General features: G+C 41.8%; 1 protein-coding gene across 1 annotated transcript in view; it reads right to left on the bottom strand.

The window, feature by feature from the left end:
• Positions 1-12,520, bottom strand: part of rerg (RAS-like, estrogen-regulated, growth inhibitor) — a 78,572-nt gene extending 66,052 nt beyond the window's left edge. Inside the window, exon 1 of the mRNA XM_061714336.1 lies at positions 12,247-12,520. The gene's annotated coding sequence lies outside the window, so the exon portion shown is untranslated. The remainder of the gene's footprint in view (positions 1-12,246) is intronic.
• Positions 12,521-20,081: the final 7,561 nt, after the last annotated feature.

Here is a 20,081-nt window from a genome sequence, read left to right as displayed (position 1 = left end):
GCCTCTAATCATTGTATCCACATTGTTCCACCTGCTACCCTTTCATTTAGACACGGTTATTGCGTCCTGCTGCAGCTGACCTCTTTTCTCTGTAGGACATATCTCCACCAATCCAGTTTGCCTTCCACCTGCTCCTGTCTGTCACTACAGATCACAATGTCAGCTGAAACATCACAATCTATGGAAACTCCTGTTTGACCTCCTCTGTCAACCTATCCATCACCATGGCAACAAGTAGAGGCTCAGGGCTGATCCTTGATGCAGTCCAACCTTCACCTGAGATCCCTCTGTTAAGCCTACTCCACATCTCACTGCTGTTATGCTGATCTCATAAATATACTGTACCACTCTAAAATATTTTTTTGACACTGCAAAGACACAATCCACAGTTCTCAATACTTCTCCATTTGTATTCTCAAAGCAAACACAGCATCCGTAGTGCTATTTCTTTGCATGAAGCCAGTCTGCAGCTCACACTTTTTTTAACCTAACATCTTTCCCAGATCACTCAGTGGTTCAACAGCTTTATACCTCTCTAGTTAAAGGGGACCTATTATGGCATCTAATCCCTATTTTAAACAGGCCTTGAATGTCTTAAAAACAAGCTTTTGGTTGTTTTTGCTAAATAAATGAGAAATTCAGCCTCTAAATCATGTCTTTATCTTCCCATTCTGTAACCTCGGTATCTATGCAGGATTCTGAGTGGGCGGGGCTATGATAATGAGGCTCTGTGCTGATTGGCTGGCTGAATGACGCCATACACCGCTACGAAAAAATGGCGTAAGCTCCGGCTGGTGGAGTTACACCATGTCATAACTGCATGCGATGCGAGCGAGCGTCAGCGACAAAATCAATTCCATTGCTTTATTTTCTATTGGACTGTCCTAACTGGTCGCAGCGACGCAGCGCTGTGCAGCGCGCCGTTTTGAGCTGAACATTTGTCAGACGCCCTGCTTCTATTTTCTTCCTGTCGCTCGCTTTGAAAGCCGGTTGAAAGCGCTGTAGGAAACGGTCACGGATGAGGAACGGCTGATCCAGTTAGTGGAAATGAGAAGTTATCTCTATGATTCCTCCTCATTTCACTACAAAAACCTCAATAAAGTGGCAGCTGCTGGAGGGAGATGGACAGAGAGCGTCCAATGTCACGCAGTGCTACGATAGTCGGACGCTCTCATGCAGTTACACGGTTTTATAGTTGTGGGCGTGGTTTGCATTTTGGTTACGTAACAAAAATGCGCAGAATCTGAACGGCTCGTAGAAGCCACATCACACTGGACGGCTCATCCGGGCGGCTGTACAGACACTGCAGAATTTGGTTGCTTTCCTCCTTCTCTGAGTTGGCAGGGTGAGGGGAGACCACTTTATGTATGTTAAAGCAAGAAAAAACGTGCTTTTCATAATAGGTCCCCTTTAAATAAGCTCCAGCAAACTTGAGATGACCTTTCTAATTTAACACCCCTTAATTTCCATCACAACGAAATAAAAATCAGGAAACAACTACTGATCATTCAAAATACAGCAGCCAGAGTTCTTTAAACACTGACATTTGAACAGATGTCAATATTGAAGTCACTTCTTTGGTTCTCGGTTCACTTTCAAAGTCATTCAACTAGGCTACTAAGTATTATTGGGCTTGGTCTCTCAGTACATCTCCGACTTGTTCAGTCTATAACCTGATAGCACTTCTCACTGTGGTAGTTATGACACAGTTCATGCCAAAAATGCTTGAGCCCATCTGAGCTGGTTTTATCTGACCAAGAATGTGATCCTGATAGTCAGCAAGCTTTTTTTCATGCTCTTTACCAATGTTTAGTCTTTGAAGTTTCATGTTGAAGTGTGAGCATGGGGGTCGTTTATCTTCAACACTACCCAAAAGTTAACATTGTTCAGTGTCCTTAGTAATGTCTAAGTTATCACATTAATTCCCCTTTTCATTTACAACGTCTGTACACAGCCTGAAGTACCTGTCCGACTGTTTCTTTTAACTTGAGTTATTTTTGGTTGGGATGTTGCTACATCCTTGAGAGCTAACAATCAGAGTTTTTTTGTTTCATTCCTTTGCTTTTTTTCATTTTCTATGTGGAGCCATGACGCACAAATGCAGGTAAACAGCACTTGGATCCAAACGTAACAAGGTTTTTGCATCTTCTGTTGTCATCTTCATACACTCTGGTGTGTCTAATAACAATGTAAATACATTTCATTAAAATAAAGGAACACATACTGAATTGGTCTTTAATATTAAGTTAATTTCAGATAAAAACACAGTGTTTATTTCCTGCTGCTGTTTGAATACAGAGGGTTACATGAGGTTGAAGGCCCTCGTGCACCTTTAGCTGTATCTCCACAGCAAAGAACTGGTACAGAAATGACTGATCAATAAGAATTCAATGTCAAACACTAAATTATACTTTATTCAGAACAGAAATTTGACTGTGTGCAGTCTGTGTTGGCAAATATTGTCCTATAGTTCCTGGAATTTTTAATGAAAGTGCATGGAAAATGTGGAAGGAAGATGAAGAGTCAGAGTTTAAATTGTCTTTTCACAAAGAAAACACAACTGCAACCTGAGTAAACAGCCAAGTACAAGCATGTTTAATAAGAAAACAACCCGCTGTGAAGTTGTCTTGATAGATAATTAACTTGAAACCTCTGTTTTTCCCCTGGCCTCTCCTCCAACTTTCAACAACAAAATAACTTGACACAGATGACCGTTTAATTGAAATCGGTACCATGATGTGGAGTTCCTACATACACATGCTCAAGAAATCTTTAAATTACAGAGATGCAACTAGCTAATCGAAGGCCAGAGTTTAGGAAAATAGCAAAAGAAATCTGACTGCTGACTGAATGAAATGATTGCACACAAGATTTCAAGTTATCATTAAGCTACTTACATTTTTACTTCCCTGTGTCATTATGCAACAACAATCTCTTAATGTTATTTGAATCAATAGACACAGAATGCTGTTATTAGATCTCAGTGCAGCACTTGTTAGTGTGGATCATGATTTACTTCTAGACTAAAAATGTCCATTGGGCCTCCAGGAATGGTAATAATGTAGCTGACATAATGACAATTGGTAATTATGCATCTGAAAGTACCACCGGAGTCCAACAAGGATCGATTCTTGGACCCCTCCCCTTCAGCCTATATGTCCCTCTCTTCCATAGTCTCCAACACTGCTGGGTTTCTTATCCTGTCAACTCACTATGTCACTGCCTTGAGGAAGTTAACAACTCAATGCAACAGAATTTCTTTAATAAAACTAAGAGAAAACTGAAAAAAATCATTTTTGTTAAAGAAATACAAAGAAAACTAAATATTAGCCTTGTTATCAATAGAACATTGTCAGCAAAATGTTACAAAAATACAAAATGAATGTAGTTTTGTTTATTTATTCTTTTTTTTATATATTTAAAAAAAAATATAAAAAGGTTTCTAGCTTTATTGGTTGTTTCCTTCACTTTTTAAGATAAAAGAAAGACAAATCTTTTAGTAAAAGTCACATTTTGAGGCATTTCAGTTGTTGTAAGTGGGAGGTTGTGTTATTTTACATTTTATCACCAAGGTCTTGATTTTGACTGTAAATGCATTTTTGTTTGGTTTAGTTCAGTCTCCTTCCTTACTAATAATCAGAATCAGCATTGACCCTGAACTAATCATTGCAGGTTTTGGGGCATTGGTGCACGCCCAGCTCTCTAACAACCCCCCAGAGCATTTTGATTAAGTTGAGATCTGGACTGGGTTATTGCATCACCGTAATTATTTCCCTTTTCAACTAATCTCTTGTAGATTAGTCATTATGCAATGAGTTACTGTCTCATATCATGATTCAAGTTTGGCCAAGGTTCAACGAGCCTGACTAAACAATACACAGGGGAGTTCACAGCTGACACAGTGATTACAAAGTATGCAGGTCCTATGCCTGCAAAACAAGCTCAAATCTTTACCTCTCCAACTCTGTGTCACGGTAGAAATTAAGATGTTGTACGCCTGTGCTGTATTTGGTTATCATCAATCACAGTGCTGTTTATCACTGCCTAACATCTCAACTTTGTCTTTGTTCATCAAAAGCATAGTGATCCAGAAGGCTTGTCGCCTGTCAGACGCAGCTTTGCAAACCTAAGCTCTGCTTCCACACTCATTTCAGAGAAAAGGATTCTGGCAACTCTTCCAAGTAAGGCCCTGTCCCAATACTCCCCCTACCCCTCGTTTTCATCCCTACCCCTAAATTTTGCGCATTCCCGTGAGGGTAGTGGTGTCCCAATTCCTCTTTTTACCTAGGGGGAGTGGAGAAAACGAGGGGTAGTGGCTAGGGTTTTGCGATCCTCACTAGTTTTCTAGGGACAAAAAGATTTCCCAGAATGCTTTTCGTCGTCATTTGCAGACTAAATAAAAAAAAAACAACATGGCGGACATTTCTTATTTTTTAGTAAATAAAATCAATATTTTGATTTAGTTTCTGCATAAAAATTAGTTTTGATTACATTTCTAGCGAGAAATATGTATTTTACTTTCATAATATTCACTCAGTGAATGTATATAATCACTTTTTTGCCCGTTTTTTGCAACCTAAACCTATACCGCGTTACACCAACGCAGAGCCTACGGCATAGGTTACGCGGCGACGCGCGCCATACGCGCGCCGTACGCTGTACCCTACGCCGTAGGCTCTGCGTCGATTTAACGCGGAACCATAAATCAGCTCCGGAGCCGGCAGTCAGGCAGAAATCCCGAAATTTTCGGAGCAAATTTCTTAACAGGCGTTATTTGGATAAACTGAGCCCAGGTTGGGGATCTTAACGGTTACTTTTACGCCTGAAAAAATATTAAAACTTAAAGTGCCATATTAACAGCGCTACATCTGAAATTAAAACAGCTTTTGGCTCTCAGCTTCCTGATTAGGAGTAGGGATGAAAACGAGGGGTAGTGGGAGTATTGGGACTGGCCCCTGGGAAGATTTCAAGTGCCCTAAAATCTGTCCCTTCTTTTTTAGGGGTAGTGAAGAAAAGTAGGGCTAGCGAAGAAAAGTAGGGGGAGTATTGGGATTGGGCCTTTGTCATACTTGTCACTGTTGTGAACTTTGACATTTTGCAATTTCTCTGAGCACTTCACAGTCAGAACTTCAGGTGAACCTGTGACACGTCTAATCCTGCAAAGACTGCCAACCGCCTTAAATGTTTTCTGCTTGAGAATAATCTTTCTCACTGAGGAACGAAAGAACTGTTTGAAAATGGAGCTGATAACCTCCCAGAACGATGGGCAGCAACACTGCAAAAACTCAAAATCTTACCAGGAATATTTGTCTTATTTCTAGTTAAAATGTCTCATTTTTAGTCAAAAAATCTCATTACACTTAAAACAAGAGTCATTACCAGAAAAATAACTTGTTATTTGACAATTCTCACCTGTTTCAAGTACATTTTCACTTGAAATAAGTAGAAAAATCTGCCAGTGGGACAAGATTTATCTTCTCATTACTAGCAAAAAATTCTTGTTCCACTGGCAGATTTTTCTACTTATTTTAAGTGAAAATCTACTTGAAACAGGTGAAAATTGTTGCTTTTTCCAGTGATGAGTCTTGTTTTAAGTGTAATGAGATTTTTTTGACTAAAAATTAGACATTTTAACTGGAAATAAGACAAATATTCTTGTTAAGATTTTGAGTTTTTGCAGTGAACAATTGCTCCTCTAAAATTATTGCTGATGTATTTGCACTTTGGCATAGGTACATAGATTGTCCATCTGAAATTTCACCCTTTATCCAATACTAACACCTGAAAATGACCTGATCTAGAACCTTTCATACTGACAATGACCCCCCTCATTCAGTACTGTGTCATGTGCAGCCCAGTCAGCAACAGGCAAGAGTCTTTAATGTTACACTTTATGAACTACAGAAATGAATGAACCGAGGATCACAGTGGAGCGGGTGCTAACACCGATACACATACAGTAATTAAGACAACTATTCTATCGTCGGCTTTATTATCCCACTCGCGTTTGTTAAAAAATCCATCTCCAGTCACCGCTGTGAACATTAAATCATGGAAGAAAATCTCTCCACTCATTTAATCCTCAGTTGAATTGATACTCTGAAATAAATGAAAGAAAACTTCAATCAGATTACAATTTCGCTCCTCTCTGCCCAGCTAAATAAAAGCTGAGACGTGTGTTTGGGAGAGTGTGGAGGCCAGAAACATGTTAGCCGGCTTCACACTGGTTTCAGTTACAAGGTGGCAACCTTCCAGTTTTCTGTTCTTTCGTCTCAGACACACACACAAACACACACACACACACACCATAGTTTAATCTAACTTTTTTTCTCTTTTGTACCAACACACGCCCATATATGGAGTGGCTGTGTGCAGCTTGGTGTGGCTCAAGTGGAGGTCCGTCATTCGTCTACAGTACGTCTCTCACTCATCAGGGGTCATAATCGCAGCTGGCAGCCTCAGTAAATATTTGTTTTTGTCATTATTGATGTGGGCATGAGACAGCACGGCCAAAAGAGTGATAAATCTGACAGCACGGCCCGAAAACATTTACAAGACAGGTCAGCGTGGCGGCTCTGCGGTTAGCGTTGTTGCCTTAGAGCTAAAAAGGTTCCTGGTCCAAATCTCAGCTGGAGACGTTCTATGTGGAGTTAAAGCTTGAGTGGGTTTTCTATGGTTTTGTACCACAGTCTCAAGTGTTGGTGACGCTAAAGTCTCCACAGGTATAAGTGTGCGCTAGTTTCTCCATTGTTTTATTTAGTGCTTTACCCACTACACAATGCAGCTCAGTCCACTGGTACTTTCTTCTACTACCTTATGCCATTTCAACATTCAAGAGGACATGTGATGACAATATACACTTCTGTGGTTCAGAGCTGTTATTTAGGTGTCTGAAATTAATATAAAGTCAGACATAGAACAAACCTTTAATTTTTTTTTGGGGTCTCAGTGAGCCACACTGACTTCTGCCGGTACTGTGACATCACAGATCCAGATCACAATGAATTATCTAAACTCCATGTTTTCACTTCACACATTTTCCATTCTTCTGCATTTGTTGAACCTCTGAAGTGAGTAGCGCAAAGTTGTACCGCAGATTTATAAAGAGGCCCAACCTGTGGATGAAGGGCGTGGAGTTCAGATGCTAACTCCGACCCCAAAACCAGCTACCATGAAGAATGCGGTAAAGACATGTTTGAAAAAGGGGGGTGTTGTATTGTATACCCGTGGTTCTGTGACCAAAACACGTCACAGACACTCATCAGTACCTTAGACAATAGGGGTGGGTGTTCTCAAGGACCTTACAATACGATACACATCACGATACTTGAGTCACGATACGATGCGATACTGTGATATCCAAATTTTGTGACGTTATACGTACATAGTTCACTGAAAACTGTAAAACACATTATGCATCTTAAAATCTGAGTTGCACGTACATCAGACTATAGTGATAATTATTGGGACAAACTGAATCAAAACAATGTAATTGAAATTATCCATGCCGTTTTATTGTAACTATGAAAGCTAAAGTTACAACATATTTTCATGTGTTTTTCATATTATTGACATAATATGAAATTAACATTAACAATATTATTGAAGCCCATGTATAGAATAAAGTCTTAATGGATTTACAACCTGTCTGTTTGGGAAAGAAAATTAAAAATTAGGAAAAAAAAGAAGAAAATAGAAATTCAAATTTTGAAAATCAATATCGAATTGACCGGCAAAGTATTGCGATATATTGCGATATCGATATCTTTGCCCACCTCTATTAGATAAAGGTGTCAAATCATGAGTAAAAAGAACAGAATATTTTGCCTCCTCAAGGCGACGTGAAGATCCTGCAGATTTGTCTGTTGGTTTGCTTGCTGACACCTGCGCAATGAATCCTTGAACGAAATAGTCCCATTCCCTGTTCTGTGAAGAGGGACGTTGATTGGAAGTCAGTACCTAACAATTAATCAAGATCCAATTGGAACCACTGTTTAGGATAATACAATCAGGAAATCGTAAAGGCTGCAGCTGTATTACATATCACATCACTTGTGATGAAAGCTTTAAAGACAGTCCTCGCGTACGTGTCACGCCAACCAATCACATGGATGTAAGACACGTGAAAGTAGAGCGCGTGTAACATTTTATTATAATCCTCAGAGAAATGGTCGCCATTCAATCTAAGAATACGGACGGAAATAAGTAAAAATCACTCTTTAAGAAAGCCAGGCCTTTGGACAATCAAGCCGGCACGACAAAAGCCAGAACCATAACAGTTATAAAAGCACCACTGGCCACTGCGCAGCAAATGTAAAACGTCATGTGAAATTAGTGCCGAGTCATATCATGAAGCCAGGGAAACAGACCGTGACTGCCGAGTTTCTTGTGACGGTAATACCATCTGGAAAAAGCTTCACGGAGGGACTTTGAATTAATCTATTATCGACTCGGTAAATAAAGAGCTGCAGTCCATCAACACGGAGACTAAACATGAGTCTGAAAATCTCACCAGAAGTCCCAACTGAAGACATGTCATCTCTCCGTGTATATACTTCAGTCAAGTCACCCTTCAACGATGTTTGCCAAAAGAACCGGTTTGTGGTTAAGTAGGACAACTGAGCCGTTTCAGTTTCAAGCTCCATATTTTCCTGTTTTGCTCCACTGCGTACTGGAAATCTAGTGCAGATTGAAGAATTTGAGCTTGATGAGCACAAATCAAGTCACTACTGCAACCTTTGCCAGAAAAATGGAAATGATTTCTTCTGTTTAGCTCTATTGGAGATGTTCACCAGTCATTGACCTTTACAGACTTATGAAGATGTGGCAGGGAAAAGACAGAGTAGACAGTTGAAAATGTCCGTGGGGAGCCTCTCTACACTATCAGAGGACGTTTTGGAGCCTCATCAGAGGTTTGAAATAACAATTAATGATGAAGTAGCTGCGTCTGTTCTAACTTAAACTGCTTTCGCCTCGTTTCGGTCCCTTGTGAAAGCTGATACTCCAAGCACCGTTTCCGAAGACTTAGGCCATAGTTTGGCAAATCAAACTTTATATTTGTATCTAACTCTATAACGGTGGAGTAAGTATTTACTTTAACACCAGTGACAAAAAACACAGAGCAAATCTCAGAGCAAATCTGCACTTAACTGCTGTCAGTAGAAAAGTACAATAATAACAGAGACACACATTCAATAGCAATTTTACGGTGATTTCTTTGTCTTCGTTGTGATTAGAGTCTCTGTCTGCTACATATATCCCTACTCAGACACACACGTGCAGCACTACAGTGATCCCTCGCTCTCCCACGCTGCAGCAGGGAATCACCGCCGAGCTGAGGAACGGGAACGCAGAGCGGCGTCTCCCCGCTGACAAGATCTCTCGTCTTGACATTTTGCCATTTATGGCCTCTGCCCATCATTCAGACCCTCTCCCTCACACACACTCAGCCGTCAACACACACCTCAGTCACGTGGACGTCAGAGACAGGCTGCATCAGAGAAACTCAAGCAGCTACTAAAGGCAGCACATGGTTTCTATTTATGTAAAGACTTCTCTAATTTACAACACACGGCCGAGACAAAAACACGTATGCGCGGTTTCAAGTGGAAAAACTACTTCCAGTCGGCTCAATCTAACATTTTTGGATACTTTGGCGTGCTTGTTGTATACTGCTTTTTGTCAGGCAGGACGATCATTATCCGTTTTGTCTCAGCCTCATCCAGCCCGGGGATGGACACGCCGTGACGGCCGAGCGGGAGGCTGCGCCTGGCATCGGGAGGACACCGTTAGTTTCATGTTGGTTCAAGGCAAACAGGACGCTGCGTGTGAATCCATCTGCTTGTTTTCACGGACAACAGCTGGTGTAAAACTATGCAGAAAATGGCATATTTCTGCTCTCGTTTGGTATGTCAAAAACGGGATATTTAAATGCATTTTTGTGTACTGTCGTAAATGAAGGTTTCCAGTCTGGATCTGTCACTTTTAGCAAATTAAAAGAATTCTTTATACTGGAGATGTTTCATTTTTGTTTTTTGTTGTTTTGGGGTTTGTTTTTGGCTAGATTTTAAGATGAGATGTCCTGCAATTGTATCAAAAAATGTAAAAATATTCCCAAAAAAAACAACAGAACTCAACATCCAGTCTCAGTTGGAGTTTGGTTAGGAAAGACCCAAACCAGCTGTTAAAAAGCTGTGTTTAAATTGTCCACGTGTGTCCTTGTGCTTGCTATTTTGAAATCATCTGCGTATTCTCACCAACAATTCTGTCGAACGCGCAGAACCAGCGAGAAATGAATGTCATCATTTTGGCTGATTCCAATTTTCAAGAGCTAAAAATCGTATACTACTATATACTATACTATATATTAGTACAGGGTATACTACGCATAATAATCAACCAGTGGGGTCAACAGAGGCTCAACGCCCTTGTTGCTCTACTACCTTTACTTTTACACTTCATTAGCTTTATAAGCATAGAAACTCTCAGATGTGTGAGTTTTAAGACTTTTGTTACCCCCAATATTTAGAGCACAGGCGTCGAACTCCAGTCCCCGAGGGCCGCCGTCCCGCACGTTTTAGACGTTTCCCTGATTTTCAGCCCATCCTGATATGAACGACCATGTCATTAACAGACTTTTGCAGACCTTGACGACAAGCTGATGACGAGCATCACTTTGAATGGGGTTTGTTGATACGAGGAGACATCTAAAACATACAGGATCTTTGTTGCTGGAGTTGGAAACCTGCGACTCGGACAAACAGCCAAGTTCCTCCACAAGACAAAGTCTGCAGGGAACTCTGCATTGGGGGGGGGGGGGGGGGTTACACATCAAATGCACGCTTCCTGCTGACTGTTCCATCACGATGTTCTTATATAAGAGCAAGGACTGTACGTGTGATGCATTTACTGACTGGAAAAAGAAGAGAAAAAAAAAAGATTCATCGGTGCGATATCTGCTGATCATCCAGAGATCTCCCGACTCCAATCAGCCGATCAACAGGTGCATCTCCAGCAAGTGTACAAGGTAGGACATGCTGACTACTCCATGACAACAGACTGAAAACAAGAATCATGCTTCAAGAAAACACAACCCTTGTATAAGGCTGTTTTTTTGTTCTTTTATTTCATCACCAGTGTTTTGTTGACTAAAATAACTCTCTTACTTTCATCCTGACATATACAAGACCCGTCTAAGTTGCCTGCATTTGCTAATTTTGGTAACCCGCGGCACTCTGCTGCGCGGGGACACCAACCATCTGTCAAGTTGAGCATGTGTATGTTTTTCTTTTCCTTCCCCTTTTTTTTCTTTCCACCGTGTGCCCAGCTGGGTTTCCTGTCATTTTTACCCTCTGAGAAATGAATTTGGGTGGTGGTGCTGCGGTCAAAAGAGATTACAGACCTTAGAGCTCGAAACCATGGGAGGAGACCTACTGCCCCGACCAACTATAGAAAGACAACAAACCGCAGGCCTGTCATCAAAATACACACAGGAAGACGGTGCACACGGCTGGAGGAAAACCAGGGAGGAAAAAGATTTCCACAGAATCTTAGAGATCAGTTAAATGACTTCTCAGTAAAAGTATATACAGTCTGAAGGTTGTTAAGTTTTAAGACGCAGACAAAATCTTACAAGCATACTTGCTTTTGTTATCTTATCATGGCTTCAATCTCTGTTGGGGCTGTTTTCAAGAGTCAATGTAGTGACATAAGGACAAGTTTGTATTTTTTTTACTGTGGGATCCCTTCTTTTGAGGTATTTGGTCCCTGGCCTAGCAGATACCCAAGTGGGGTGACTGACCCTTAATCCTGTTGAGATTTGGGCTGTTAGTAACACTCCAGGCCTGCTCCTGAATGCTAATTACATCCTGGATCCCAAGAGGGGATGGTGGAGGAAAATCAAGCAGCAAAGTGAGAGGAATCTGCATCTCCTCAGAGAATGGAGCAAAGATAGATAGGATATACTCCTCCAGAACCGTTATCTTTACTCATTAAGCGAGATGATCAAATAAGCAATCGCAAACTGTCCAACTTGCAGTATTTAGGTCCTGAGACTACATAAAGTCCAGATTTAACAAGCTTTCTGGCAGAAACACTGTTGCTTCAAAGTCTAATGTCAGATCACAGAGTGGCATGACCTTCCGTAATGTTTCACTTGGTCAAATCTCAAACCTGCTGGACTTCGACCAAGTCTGATCACTTCCACACCTTAATGCTGTGGTGCAGGGAAGAACCGGAGAGACTCACCAGCTACGACTCGGTGCTGCCAGAATCCACAGTGATGCACCGTGGAGGAGGTGGAGATGAATGAAAATCAAAATAAAAAAAGTTGACAGGTCCGTTGATCAAAAAAAATGATGCGTCTGACCTTCCTGGAAGAGGATGCGGACGCGCTGGATGGATAGATGGATGGAGGGAGATGGAGGGAGAGGTTTACCCAGCTGGACGCTGGGCGTCTGGACGGATACCGGGCAGGTTGGACCGTGCTGCTGCTCTGACTGAGATGAATGGAAGCTTTAAGCTCGGGGAGTCCGGGGAAATACAGCAGAGCCGCTGGAGCTGCTGCATGCCGCCGCATATGCGCTCAGAAGGGTGAACAGTGACATCTAGTGGCCGGACGTGGTAACACACCGTCAGGGCTGGTGGGAAAACTGGTGCTCTGCTTCCTTGTTCAGCTGCATTTTGTAATAAACGTCCAAAATGTAATAACTTTGTCATTTCATTTTGTAATATTATTAATTAATTAATTGTAATATGAATTATTAATTATAATATTATAATCATACTAATCCATTATTTTTAAATTCTCATATTCTGAAGTTTAGAGACTTGATTTATTATAAAACAATGCAAATCATGTTTAAAGCAAAAAATAAAACACTACCAGACAGTGTGCAGAAGTTTTTCATAGCATCTGAGAGTAAATATGAGTTAAGAGATGGATGCAGATTTTTGTTACCAAAAGCGATAAAAGAAGTTAAAAGAAGATTGTAACTGTCTGTGAGACAGAGTTAATTGTTTAGAGTTAATTTTTATAACATTTTACATGTTATAAAAACTCAAATATGTCTTAAGTTCAGAAGCGTTTTAAGGTTTAAGGATATTTTATTTTGAAAGGGTGTGGTCACTTCCCCTGGTCTGTCGGGAGGGTCAACTGAGGGATTGTGGGTCAAAAGTAAAGCGCGGGACCACAGACAATGGAGGCAGGATGGCATGACACGGGATAAAGAATTGCACTGTGTTCAAGAGGCGCAAACGGTAATTGTGTCTAACATCAAATGTATTTTATTTAGTTTGTGATTGTGTACAAAATGCTTGGAAAAGACTGGACACTTCAAGTATTTATTTGTATAAGTTGGGTCAGCATTTAATTACAATGGACTCATGGACTTTCTGCTTCTGTTTGTAGTTTTCACGGTGTTATATGATTTTGACGACGGAGGAGAAGGAGAAATAAAGAGAGAAAATCAAGACATCAGTATGAATCGTGGCCCTTTGTTGAACCGGTGTAGCTACAGTGAAAACGTACCGCTAACGAGGCCGAGAGCTAACCGAGAGCTAACCGAGAGCTAACAGCTAACCGAGAGCTAATGCTACGCATGTCCGAGGTTTCGAAGCAAGACTGCTGGAGCGACGTGTGGCCGGAACGTCCAGGAGCCGACCAGAGAGAGAGAGAGCGTCTACCGAGACTTCATCACGGCTTGCTGGAGACAGAGAGGACGGCATCGTCAACCACCGGAGCGGGCTTGCTGCTGAGAGACGACGGGGCCGCAGATCGCGAAGTACCGCGACTTGACCACCAGGGGGCAGCGTTTACCAGCGAGTGCTACAGCTCTTCATATCCTTACCTGCTTCAGCTTGCGTGGTCTCCAGCCTTCTGCAGAGCAGCTCTGCAGGGAGCATTTAATTTGAGTGCCAACCTTCAACTGTGTGAACATTTGTATGGTTAAAAGAGCTTAACTATTAAGCAACAGAGGTTTTAAGTGAAATGCTAAATATCCCTGCTTTATCTTATATGAATGTTCTGTGGGTTTTGACTGAAGAGTTTAAAATGCATTACCAAATGAGTGCTTAAGAGGTTTATAAGAGTAAATGTTGCTACCTATCAGTTCTGCCACATACGTATGCTTGGCAATAATTTAGTCATAAAAACGGTAACATTTCTATCTCATTGCCATGTCAATTCTCAGTGAAAAAGCAGAATGTGAGGCCCCTAGTGAGCATGTTGAGTCCCTTCAAGCAGAGTTGGTAAGATTAAATGAACGGTTAAAATTTCAAATTGATGAGGCTGAAATAGAAAAACTAGAGACACGTATTGATGATATCAATGCTAAAATAAAAATTCAAAAGGTATCAGTAACAGAGTCTACCTCCAAGGTTGCACCCCGTAAATCCTCACGGGAGAGAAAGTTAACTCCCAAAATGCTGGAACTAAAGCAACAAGAGAGCTCTCAAAAGGAGAATAAGTTTATCTCCCTTTATGACAAATGGAAGGAGCTAATTAAAGCTGCACGCTCCGAACTCAAAAATGAGTGCTCTGACAATGACTTGTGTTGCATGATGGACGATGTTGAAGGGATAGAGGCTGAAGTGAAAGATGCATATGAGAATATCCGAGCACAGTCTGCACCTTCCACTGACATCAGACGTAAAATGGATTCATGCACAGCAGTAACTGCAGATGTGATGGCGATGATGAAGGTGCGCTTGAGTGAAGTGGGGCAAGAGGACTTTGATGCTAAGGCAGAAAATGCAAGATTACACATGATACTTGACAAAGAGTATGCTCAGTCAATATTTAGTGCTTCAGTCCCCAAATCTGTTTGTAGCAACCAGTCAAGATGTCCATCAGAGCAGCAAAGTATCACTGTAAAAAGAGTAGACTGTGTCGCACAACTTGCTGCCAAAAAAGCAGAAATTGAAATGGAGGAGGTAATTGCTGCACAAAGGCATGAACTTAAAAGACTGGAAAATCAGCGGGATCTTCAAGTGATCGCCGCTAAGATGAAAGCTTATTCTGAAGCAGACTCAGGTGAGGCCCTTAGAGCAGGTGAGATGATTCACTGTCCTCCTGTGTCTATCAGAGACAAAGATATAAAAAAAAGAACAATTAAATCAAAACAATGACACTGAACAAAACAGTGTAAGCAAAGACATTTCTTTAGTGCAAGCATTACATGATACAATGGCACTCACCAGACTCCCAGCACCAGAGCCATCAGTCTTCTCAGGAGACCCACTCAAGTTCATTGAATGGACCACTAGTTTCAAAGCACTGATAGAACGAAGATGTACAAATCCAGCTGACAGACTATTTTACCTTCAGAAGTACATCAGCGGTGAAGCACGGTCAGTGTTGGAAGGAAGCTTCTACAGGAAGGATGAAGACGCTTACAACCAAGCTTGGGAGGCACTGAATGCTCGCTACGGTCATCCCTTTGTAATCCAACGTGCTTACAGAGAAAAACTGAATAATTGGCCAAAGATTAGCTCAAGAGACTCTGTTAAACTCAGACAATACAGTGATTTTCTGACTGCTTGTAGCAATGCCATGCCACACATTAAAGGTCTTCAAGTGTTAAACGATTGTGAAGAAAATCAGAGGATGCTACAAAAACTCCCTGATTGGGTGACATCTAGCTGGAATCGTCATGTAACAAAACAGCTGAAAGAAACACATGAATATCCCAGTTTCAAAGAGTTTGCCAAGTTTTTGGTTAACGAGGCAGATGTAGCATGCAACCCTGTAACATCCTTCTATGCATTGAAATCATATGAAGAAAGACCTTCCAGAGACATGAAGCGGCCAAAAGCCAATGTTTTCATCACAAATACAAAAGAGTCAGAAAAATCCAACACAGTGATGAAAACCCAAGGTGCTGTGGAGAACAGCACAAGAGACAAAAATGAAACAAAGAGGGTAAATATGCCATTCAGTCCTTTAAGTCCAGTTAAATGCATGTACTGCAGTGAAAATCATTCCATTCACAAATGTCAGATATTTGCTAATAAGTCACAAGAAGAAAAGAAAAGATTCATACTGGACAAAAACCTGTGTTTTGGCTGTCTTAGGAAAGGACACAACTCAAAGGACTGCAGAAACAAAGCAACATGTAGCATATGCAAAAAATACCATCCTACACCGTTGCATGAGCACCGCAGCATTGCTCCAGACACGTCTCCCCATGCGACGTGGCAGGCAGAAGAAAAGTCATCTTCACTCTCTTGCTCCATAGACAAAGCTGATGGTGGGAGCACATCCATGACAGTGCCGGTGTGGCTCTCATCAATCGCAACCCCTGAAACAGAGACATTGGTATACGCCTTGTTAGACACGCAGAGTAGCACTACTTTTGTAGACAAAGAGGTGTGTGAGAAAATGGGCGCAGGTTTACAGCCAGTCAAGTTAAAGCTTACCACTATGATGGGAAAAGATTCCATTGTTTCAAGTGACAGAGTTAGTGGTCTTAGAGTCAGAGGGTTTTCCTCACATAGCTTTGTTAACTTGCCACCTGCATACACCAGAGATTTTATCCCACTTGAACGCACACACATTCCTACTCCTGCAACAGCTAAGAGATGGAAACACCTGAATGCTATAGCACAGGAAATACCAGAGTTGTTAGATTGTGAAGTTGGACTCTTAATCGGCTATGACTGTTGCAGAGCATTAGCACCACGACGTGTTATTACAGGTGGTGACGAAGAGCCATATGCCATTAGGACTGACTTAGGGTGGAGCATTGTTGGCAGCTCACCAAAGATTTACAAGTCAACAGAAGTGACAGGTCTGTGCCATCGTGTGTCCGTTAAAGAGCTTCCATCATTGACACCAGCTGCTGTTCTCAGAGTCCTTGAATCTGATTTTAGAGACACAAGCTATGGGGAAAAGACCATATCACAAGATGATATTCAGTTCATGCAGATCTTGAACCAGTCAATACACCAGAACTTAGATGGCCACCTGGAAATGCCGCTTCCTTTCAAAACACGTCCACACCTACCAGAAAACAAGCGCCTTGCTCTGGTGCGACTGAAGCACCTGAAAGGAAAACTTGAAAGAAATCCCAAATTCAAGGAGGACTATGTTAAATTCATGGCAGGCGTCATCGAAGGTGGGGAAGCAGAGAAGGCGGAAGACTCGCCCCAAGACGGCAATGTGTGGTACATTCCACATCAGGGAGTTTATCACCCTAGAAAACCAGAGAAAATTAGAGTTGTATTTGATTGTTCTGCTAAATATGAGGGTACAGCTCTAAATGATCACTTACTGACAGGACCTGATCTCATCAATGGTCTGACAGGGGTTCTCTGTAGATTCCGCAAACATCCAGTTGCAATCATCTGTGATGTAGAGAAAATGTTTCATGGATTCCATGTAAGCAAAGAGGACAGAAATTACTTGCGGTTTCTTTGGTGGGAACAGGGGGATACCAATTCAGAGCCAAAAGAATATCGCATGAAGGTCCACCTCTTCGGGGCAGCATCCTCCCCTGGGTGCGCCAATTATGGTATGAAGTTCTTAGCAAGTGAAAATGAAAAAGAGTATCCATCTGCAGCCAACTTCATAAAGAAACATTTTTATGTTGATGATGGCCTCATCAGTGTAAAATCAGCAGACAAAGCCATCAAATTGGTGAAAGAGACACAAACTGTGTGTGCAAAGGGGAAACTGCATCTCCACAAGTTTATTTCCAACAACAGGAAAGTTTTGGAGTCAATTCCAGACTGTGAACGAGCCAGTGGAGTTCACGATGTAAATCTCAGCCAGGGAGACCTTCCTGTTCAGACTGTGTTGGGAGTTAAGTGGAATGTAACCAGTGACACTTTCTCTTTCAGTACGTCTCTGGAGGAAAAACCAGCAACACGGAGAGGAATTCTTTCAACTGTAGCCTCTGTGTTTGACCCCCTCGGCTTCCTTGCTCCTTTTCTCCTATTAGGAAAGAAAGTGTTACAAGAAATGTGTCAAAAGGGCATAGCATGGGATGAACAGTTGCCCTTGGACTTGAAGCCACAGTGGAAAAATTGGCTGAATGATCTGGAGAACCTGCAAAAGCTCCACATCCCACGATGCTTTGCTCCTGAAGCCTTAGGAGAGGTTCAAAGAGTCGAGTTGCATCACTTTTCGGATGCGAGTAGCTATGGTTACGGTCAATGTTCATACATCCGAGTGGTGAGTGAAGATAAAGTTCATTGCTCTTTAATCATAGGCAAAGCCAGAGTCGCTCCCACAAAAGTTGTAACCATACCAAGACTTGAGTTGACAGCTGCCGTGGTCTCAGCAGCAGTCAGTAGCATGATAAAAGAGGAGCTAGAACTCAAAATTGACCAGGAATACTTTTGGACTGACTCGAAAGTAGTTCTAGGCTACATTGCTAATGAAGCCCGTAGGTTTCATGTTTTTGTCGCGAATAGAGTACAAAGAATCAGAGATACAACAGATCCAACCCAGTGGTACCACATTGATACGGATCAAAATCCGGCTGATCATGCCTCTAGAGGCCTCAAGGTGGCAGACTTGATCAATTCCAATTGGTTTACTGGACCAAAATTCCTCTGGGAAAGAGAAATTGGCACACCAAAAGCAAATCCAGAGCTCATGGTAGGAGATCCTGAGATAAAAACAACGCAAGCACTGCAAATCAGTGTAGTCAAGGAAGAGAATTTCCTGCAGAGATTTGAAAGATTCTCTAAGTGGCATACTGTATTGAACGTTGTAGCTCGAATCCTACGGCTAGCAAAAAGAGACAAATCACCAGAGCTCATAACAGTTGATGAAAGGAGAAAGGCTAGTTTAGTGCTTCTGAGACTAGCACAGAGAGATGCCTTCAAAGAGGAGATACTCAAGCTCAAGCAGGGAAAATTGTCACATAATAATCCGTTGTTTCAGTTTGATCCAGTACTGCAGGAGGGTGTCCTCAGGGTGGGAGGGAGATTAAAAGCAGCTTCCTTACCTCTTGACCGGAAACATCCTGCCATTTTGCCAAAAGCTGGAGTTGTCACACGCCTGATCCTGGACTACTGTCATGAAAAAACTCAGCATCAGGGCAGAGGTCAAACACTCAATGAACTGAGAGCAAATGGCTACTGGATTCTTGGTGGCAGTAAAGTTGTGGCAAATCAAATCAAACAATGTGTCCCATGCAGAAAAGAGCGCAGGCCTACAGAAACACAAAAAATGGCTGATCTACCTGCGAACCGCATCAACCCCTCACCACCGTTCACATTCTGTGGGATGGACTGCTTTGGACCCTTTCCAACTAAACAGGGTCGGAAAGAAACTAAGAGATATGGTCTGATATTCACTTGTTTAGCATCAAGAGCCATTCACCTTGAGATGCTTGAGGATCTAACAACAGATGCATTCATTAATGCTTTGAGATGCTTTATAGCTATCCGAGGGCCCGTAAGAGAAATCAGATCAGATCAGGGAACAAATTTTGCAGGGGCTAAGAATGAACTCTCAAAAGCTCTAAATGAAATGGACAAAGACAGAGTGGCTGCTTATTTAGCAGAGAGACAGTGTGACTTTGTAATGAATGTACCTGATGCTAGTCACATGGGAGGTGTATGGGAGCGGCAGATCAGGACAGTGAGGAGTGTTATGACTTGGGCCCTCTCAAAGAGTGTTGGGAGGTTAGATGATGCATCCTTAAGAACATTTTTCTATGAAGCCATGTCAGTAATAAACAGCCGCCCACTCACTATTGACAGCATCAGTGATCCTAAAGGTGAAGAGCCACTTACACCAAACCATTTACTTACCATGAAAACCTCTGTCCCTCTGCCTCCTCCAGGAAAATTTGAGGCAGAAGATCTGTATGCCAAGAAAAGGTGGCGCAGAGTACAATATTTGTCTGAACAATTCTGGTGTAGGTGGAAGAAAGAATATTTGACAAACATAACTCTGAGGCAAAAGTGGCATTCTCCACGACGCAATGTTAAAATTGGAGATGTTGTCATCCTTAAAGATGAGGGATCTTCTCGCAACGAATGGAGACTGGGAAGAGTACTAAGTGTTTGTACAGATGATGATGGTTTGGTGCGTAAAGCCACCATACAAATAGGTAACAAGAAACTAG

Source organism: Cololabis saira, chromosome 23 (assembly GCF_033807715.1).
Source record: "Cololabis saira isolate AMF1-May2022 chromosome 23, fColSai1.1, whole genome shotgun sequence".
Lineage (NCBI taxonomy): Eukaryota > Metazoa > Chordata > Actinopteri > Beloniformes > Belonidae > Cololabis > Cololabis saira.
The sequence above is the reverse complement of the archived record's forward strand: the minus strand, read 5'-3'. Positions and strand labels throughout refer to the sequence as shown.